At 41.6% G+C, this 7618-nt stretch overlaps 1 protein-coding gene across 1 annotated transcript in view; it reads right to left on the bottom strand.

Moving 5' to 3' along the window:
* The window catches only part of LOC122797338 (probable G-protein coupled receptor 158), an 873085-nt gene that overhangs the window by 807263 nt on the left and 58204 nt on the right, over positions 1 to 7618 (bottom strand). The window lies entirely within an intron of this gene.

The raw sequence follows: 7618 nt of genomic DNA, 5'->3' as shown, positions 1-7618 counted from the left end.
TAATCTGTCAGATTGTGAGGGCATCTCTTGTGCACAGCCTTCTTCAGGTCATCCCACAGATATTCTATTGGATTTAGGTCTGGGCTCTGGCTGCGCCATTCCAAAATTTTAATTTTCTTCTGGTGAAGCCTTTCTTTTGTTGATTTGGATGTATGCTTGAGGTCATTGTCATGTTGGAAGGTGAAATTCCTCTTCATCTTCAGCTTTCTAGCAGACACCTGAAGGTTTTTGGCCAAAAGTGTATGGTATTTGGAACTGTTCATAATTCCCTCCACCTTGACTAAAGCCTCAGGTCCAGCTGAAGAAAAGCAACCCCAAAGCATGATACTGCCACCACAACACTTCACCATGGGGATGGTGTTCGTTTGGTAATGCGAAGTGTTGTTTTTGCGTACATTTACCTTTTGGAATTGTGGCCAAAAAGTTCAACTTTGGTCTCATAAGACCATAACACATTTTCCACATGCTTTTAGGAAACTTGATGTATTGTTTTGCATATTTTACCCAGGCCTGGGTGTTTTGTGTAAGAAAAGGCTTCCATCTTGCAACCCTACCCCATAGGCCAGACATATGGAGAATACGTGAGATTGTTGTCACATGTAGTACACAACCAATACTTGCCAGAAATTCCTGCAGCTCCTTCAGTGTTACTGTAGGTCTCTTGGCAGCCTCCCTGACTAGTTGTCATCTTGTCTTTTCATCCATTTTGGAGGGATGTCCAGTTATTTGCAACATCACTGTTGTCCCATATTATCTCCACTTTTTGATGACTGTCCTCACTGTGTTCCATGGTATATTCAATGCTGTGGAATTATTTTTGTACCCTTCCCCTGACTGATACCTTTCAACAATGAGATCCCTTTGATGCTTTGTAAGCCCTCTGTGAACCATGGCTTTTGCTGTAACAAGCAACTGAGTAAACATCAGGAACATCCTACTAGGAAAGCTGAACTTTATTTGGGGTTAATCAGAGTCTCTTTAATTGATGGCAGGTGTTCATAGGTTCATAGGTTCATACTAGGCTATCTGCCCTATGGCATTTATAAGCCTAGCCAGAGTGTGTTTGGCTTTCGCCACCCATTTTAAATTAATTTTGCTATGCCCTTTTTTGAGGTTAGTATACTGTGCCTCTGTCTAACAGTGACACAGAAGTGATACCCGGGGTACACCTATGATCCCCCATCCACTCATCAAGATTCCGCTTGAAGAGAGTCAATGAGGGACTCTGCCTAATCTGGACTGGGATTTTATTCCAGAGTGAAGGGAGCCTCTGGGTTATGAATCTGTCCCTCCAGCATGTCCTATTTATTTCAGTGCTGAGGTTCAAGTCTCTTGAGCGCGTAGCTCGCTGGGATTTGGATTTTCTGAGGTGCAGCATGTCCATTAATTCCGGATTGGACATGGCTTTATACTTCAGGCACAGATCACCTCTGAGTAGGCGGTATGCCACTGAGTAGAGCTGGAGTTTCTTTAACTGGACAGCATATGGCATCTGTTTGAGCCCTTTGATCCTCTTGGTGAGGTACTTTTGGGGTCTTTCCAGTTGCTGCAGGTGTCTGGTAAGGTACATCCCAAAAGGGGCATTGTATTCAATTATGGGCCTGATGAGGGATGAGTAAAGAGGCACAATGACCTCCCCTGATCTAGATGTGAATCCCTTCATGATTAGGTGGGCTATATAAAATGTTTTTCTAAACACTTTGGCCACATGGATGTCAAATGAGAGATTGCTATCAACTTGGGTCCCCAGGTCCCTAATTGCTTCTTCTGTACTTAATGGATTACCACTTATGTGGTAATTTGTGGGCACTTTGTTTTTGCCAGAGTGGATGACTATACACTTTTTGGCATTTAGCTTGAGGCCACGGCTCTGGCACCAGTTGTCTGTTTCTATGAGGCCCTGTTGGAGGATGGTTGTGTCGGCTGGAGAGTCGATTATGGCGCCCACTTTGCAGTCATCTGCAAACTTGGTCAGCCACAGTCCTTCCATGTTGGCCTGTACCTCCGAGAAATATATACCGAACAAGAGAGGTCCCAGGACTGAGCCTTGTGGGATGCCACTTGTAACTGGTTTGGAGTGTGTCATGGCTCCAGTAATTCTAACCATGTGGGTTCTGTTCTTGAGCCAGTTTGCAACCCATCTAGTGACATAGGGGTTTATATTTAAGCTGGTGAGCTTATCTATAATGCCCGAGTGGGGTATTGTATCGAAAGCTTTTGCGAGGTCCAGGTAGGCTGTGTGGACCACCTTCCCCTCGTCAATGGCCTTGGTGACTGTTTCAAAGAAATCAACCAGGTTTAAGAGGCAGGATCTGTCCTTAACAAAGCCGAACTGGGTAGGATCCAGTGTCTGTAGGTCCCCAATATCTTTATTTATGAGGTCCATGATGATCCTTTCCATAGCTTTGCAGACCAAGCTAGTCAGGCTTATGGGGCGATAGTTTCCAGGATCCGTTGAGGCACCACCTTTGTGGAGAGGGACCACTGTTGCTGTACGCCACTCTTTGGGTACATATCCTGTGGTAAGGCTGAGATTAAACACTAGTTTTATGTTTGGGTTTACCTCTTCTTGGAGTTCATGTAGGACGCAGCCCAGGACACAGTCTGGTCCCATTGATGCTGTGTTTTTTGCTTTGGAGAGGGCGGCTCTTACCTGAACATCTGAGATGTCAGGGGGGCAGCACTCTGCTGGGATAGATATTTGCCCTTTTGGTGGGAGGGGTGGGGTTTGCGCTGAACCTGTCAGCTAGGATGTTGGCAATGTCTGTGGGTTTGGTGTATTTTTTGTCATTTTGGACTAATTCTGAGCATATCTGGGAATTCCCACCCAGGTTCCTAACATAACTAAAGAAAGCCTTGTGATTATCCTTAGTGTCCTGTGCAATTTTTCTCTCGAAGCTGGCCTTAGACGATTTTATGAGTGCCCGTCATTTTTTGCTAACACTGATCAGAGATGCCTTCCCTTTTTGGGATTTTGTTCTATCATGTAGTAACTTCCTCCTTCTATTGTATAGTTTGTTTATGGCTGGGGTCCACCAGACAGGATGTCTGCCTTTGGAGGATTGGGTCTTGGTTTTATTTGGGATTGCATGACCCATGCATTCCTGAAGGTGTTCATAGAATGCGTTTATAAAGGATTCTGTGGTCTGGGCTGTATTTTCCACAGGCCCGGGGGCTTTGAAGGATTCCACCTCCGTTTTGAGGAGTGTGAAATTTGCTTTAGAGAAGTTTTTCACTGTGGTTTTCTGGGCAGGGGGTGGGGTCGGGATGTGAATATCCAGTGAGATTAGTTTATGGTCTGATCTTACCAGTGAGGGATACACTTCTGGTCTGGAGCATAGAGTCCCCATGTTGGTGATGATCAGGTCCAGTATGTTTTCCCCTCTTGTAGGAGTGGTAACAAGTTGTTCCATAGCATTTGAGTTTATAAATTCTAGGAACCTTTGAGCTAGGGTGTTGGAGCTAGAGTAATGCTCCCAGTCTATGTTTGGGTAGTTGAAGTCACCCAATATAATGGTGTTTGGAGAGACCTTCATATTTTCCAGTGTTCTCAGGAAGGCCGAGTGGGGTTCCTGGGTTTGGGAGAGTGGTCTGTAGCAGGCTATAAACTGGAAGGCAGTTTTACCCACTGTTAGTTGCACATGGATAGTCTCTGATGCTTCATGCTGTGCCACCAACCTGGTGGTGTGGGTATCTTTGACAAATATTGATACTCCCCCTCCTTTTCTGGTTCGGTCCAAGTTTTGGGGCCGAAAAGCATGGTATGAGGTATAACCTGGTAGTGCTGGGGTGCTCTCGGGAGCCTTGAACCAAGTTTCTGTTACTGCACAGATATCGATGTTCTCCATGCTAAGGAGAGTCTCGAGTGCATGCATCTTGAGGTTTAGACTTCTGGTGTTGAGTAGCATTACTCTTAGTTTCTTATCCCTTGTGATGCCTATGGAGGTGGGGTTGTCTTTTGAGCCTTGCCTAAAAAAGGCACTATGGGGGTAGCAAGAGCCTTTGCCAATATCCGAAAGCCCAGGGGTGACAGGTGCAAGCCATCCCTAGCGAAGCATCGTGGCTTGTCGAGCATATCATCCCAGGCTGACAGGCAGTGGATCCCCTTTGAATGACACCAATACTTAAGCCAATTGTTGAAATTAATCATCTTATCTTCATATTGTGGTATCATTCTTGGTGAGGGTAAGATGCTACTCAAGGTCAGGGTCATACCGGACTGGGCTACATGCTCAGAGAGCTCCTCTATGTCTCTTTTCATGTAGTCCAGGGAGGTACGTCTCAGGTCATTCACACCAGCATGGACAATGATGGAGTCATATTTGTACTTGCCTTGGAGTGACCTGAGTGCTTGTGTTATGCGGCAGATCCTAGCACCTGACAGGTAGCTCACCGTGACCTATTCCTTGTTCAGCCTGGTGAGCGGGACGTCAGTGTGCCTGACGATAGAGTCACCTATTACAAGTGTATCAGGTGTGTTGTTTAGCCTTAAGGGCTGTGACTGTTCGGCACACTGGCTTTGTGAGCTATGTATTGCACGTGTTTTGTTTTGGGGTAGCGGTTGCTTGGGTGTCTGCTTTGGAGGTCTCTGCTACTTAGGCAGATTTTTATTTAGAGCGTGTACCCAAGAAGACTGAATGCTGTAATTAAATCAAAAGATGCTTCAACAAAGTACTGATTTAAGGGTGTGCACACTTATGCATTATTTTTTATATTTTTCCCCTAACAGATTTGTTTGTTTTTCAATTGAATTGTACAGGTTATATATCACATTAAAGGTTGGAAAAGTTTTGAAATGATTTATTGTGTTCTCATTTTTTTATATCACAAAACCTGGCATTTTAACAGGGGTGTGTACAGTTTTTATATCCACTGTATATATATATATATATATATATATATATATATATATATATATGTGTGTGTGTGTGTGTGTGTGTGTGTGTGTGTAGGTGTCAATTTGGCTTGATTATCAAATGAGAGAACATAAAAAGAGCAATATTTTTAGACTAAATCTAAAAGGACAGAACAAAATAGGTTTTGCAGGGTTGCAAGCCACCCTGCACCTATATATATACATATATATATATATATATATATATATATATATATATATATATATGGATCTACTTCAAATAATCAAAAGCATACAATACCGAAAAAGAAATCACAGAGATGACAGCTGAAACTGCAGTTGATCAAACAACCATAATGCCAAAGGATTTCACAGGCTAAGTGTAGAATAGTGTGTGTGTGTGTGTGTGTGTGTGTGTGTGTGTGTGTGTGTGTGTGTGTGTGTGGGTTGTACCTTTAAGAAGCATGTCAAGGTCTGCACGTTCAAATAAATAGCAAGCACATGCTAGCTTCAATGCCTTTTTGAGAGTGCAGCCAGAGAATGAGCATGTATGAGTGTTATAGCTAGTTTGTTTATAAGTTTATCTAAGTTAAAGTTATTAAGCCTCAATCTTGATGTGTTTGTACATAATAAAGCTGCTTGAACAGAACCCACAAATACTTGTCTGTTCTATCCTGACTGGATGAGTGACATGGTGTCAGAACCGGGATTCCAGACTCTGCTTTTCAGAGCTATGATGTGCCGAGTTAACAGTGATGGTGAACTAAGAGAAATGAGCAAGAAAAAGGGCCAGGAATGAACCAATGGTAATGAAACTTTAAACAAATGATTTGTTTTATAAAAAAATATAAAATGGAGCATTATAAGGGCACAAACCACATTATTAAACAAGTGAGTGGCACAAAAGGTTTGTTAATTAAACAAAATGTTTAAAAATAAGATATTTGATAAAATGATTATCAGGAAAGATCAAAGGGGGTTTAGAATTACCTCGGAATTATAAGAGAAGCATGTTTAAAGTAAAATGGGCATGTTTAGAGTAAAATGAGCACAAGAAAGGTACAATGGGCATGGAAAAAGATTAAATGAGCAAAATGAATATAGTAAGGGCAAAAAGGGCACATTAAGCATAAATAAACAAGGCAAACATTTTTTTTGGCAAAGTACTTTGTTTTGGCATAACTACTATTTTGCATTGAATTCGAGGCATAACTAGAGTTATTCAAAGTATCTCAAAGTGTGTAAAGGTGCTTACAGTGTGTGCTTATTACTGTGCTTTTATTCTGAAGAGATTTTTCATATGCAAAGTTCCACTATTTCATGAAGGGCAGTCAAAATACAGCCATTTTGAAAAGTTCCTTGTGCTGGGTGCGTCTATTCGCAAAGCGCTGCCATTACATAGTGTTTCTTGCACTGTAAAGAGTTATTTAGCAAAGTACAGCAATTTTGTGAAAGTTTCAGTGTGTTGTGAACTGGTTGCTTGCAAAGTACAGCTACTTTGAAATGTTTCTGACTGAGCTTCTTCTGCCCAGTTTATTCACACAGTGCAGTTATTTTGAAAAGTTTCTTACACTGATAAGAGGTGATTTCTTACAGTACAGTGATTTCAAGAGTATTACAGTGCCCTAGAGACTTATTTTGCAAACTTCAGTTATTCAGAGGCTTGTTGTGCTATTGGGCATAGTTACAAATACAGGTATAAATTTCTAGCATATGTATATGTGTGTGTATTTATGCATACCTGCAAAAGTCTTCACTGGTATGTGTTAATATGGCAGATGGATTTTGAAAACCATCACCATGGGTGTTTGATCAGAATATTGCAGAGAACTGGAGAATATTTGAGCAAGAGTATGATATTTTTATACAAGCAGCTTATTCTGACAAGGATGCATGCACCAGGGCATTCATTTTGCTAAACCTAGTTCGGTTGAGGCTATTGATATGGAGCGTTCATTTGTTTATGCAACAGCAGTATATGAGGGAGAATGTGAAAACTGTCATATTGTTGCACAGGCTGAATCAAGGGAAGACCACGAGTGTTTAAAGTGCAAGTTCAGGGAAATGTGTAACCCCCAGAAAAATATTACATTAGAGAGGCATTTGTTTTGCACAAGAGATCAAAAACAAAGGGAAACTTTTGCAGCTTGCATTAAAGACCTGAGAAACAAAGCTAAAACTTAAAAGATGATTTAATAAAGGTTAGGCTTGTGTGTGGTATTAATAGTGCTGCAGTGAGAAAGATTTTACTTTGTGACAGTGATGTAATGCTAAGCAAAGCTATTGAGATTGGTGAAATCCATGAAGTTACAGAAAGGCACACAATTATGCTTTCAAGTGATAAGAGCATGGTTTCAGCAGGCTTCAGAGCTATTGTAGACAGCATGCAACATGTGGCTAGCAGAAGCAAGCCTAAGCATATGGCAGCTGCCACCCCTGTAAGTTTTGTTGGGAGACCCTGTTGTATTCCAGCAAGTTCTAAGAAAAGGACAGGCTCAGTACAAGGGTGAGTCAGCAAAACCCAAATCCAACTTTATTGTTAACTGTCACAATTGTGGTGCCAATCATGAATCTATAAGAGAACACTGCTTAGCATTTGGTCAGCAATGCCACAAGTGTAAAAAATGGAACCATTTTCAAAAGTTTTGCAAATCAAGTAAACCTCACACAGTTTTAAAGAAGGGTCCTTCGAAAAAGCAAATTGATCATATAGAGAGCTGCAATTCTACTTTCTACAAAGATGGTGTATCAGTAATTGGTGAA

This window comes from Protopterus annectens, chromosome 3.part0 (genome assembly GCF_019279795.1).
Source record: "Protopterus annectens isolate FY-2018-M chromosome 3.part0, PAN1.0, whole genome shotgun sequence".
Taxonomy (NCBI): Eukaryota; Metazoa; Chordata; order Ceratodontiformes; family Protopteridae; genus Protopterus; species Protopterus annectens.
This window is presented reverse-complemented; position numbering and strand designations above follow the sequence as displayed.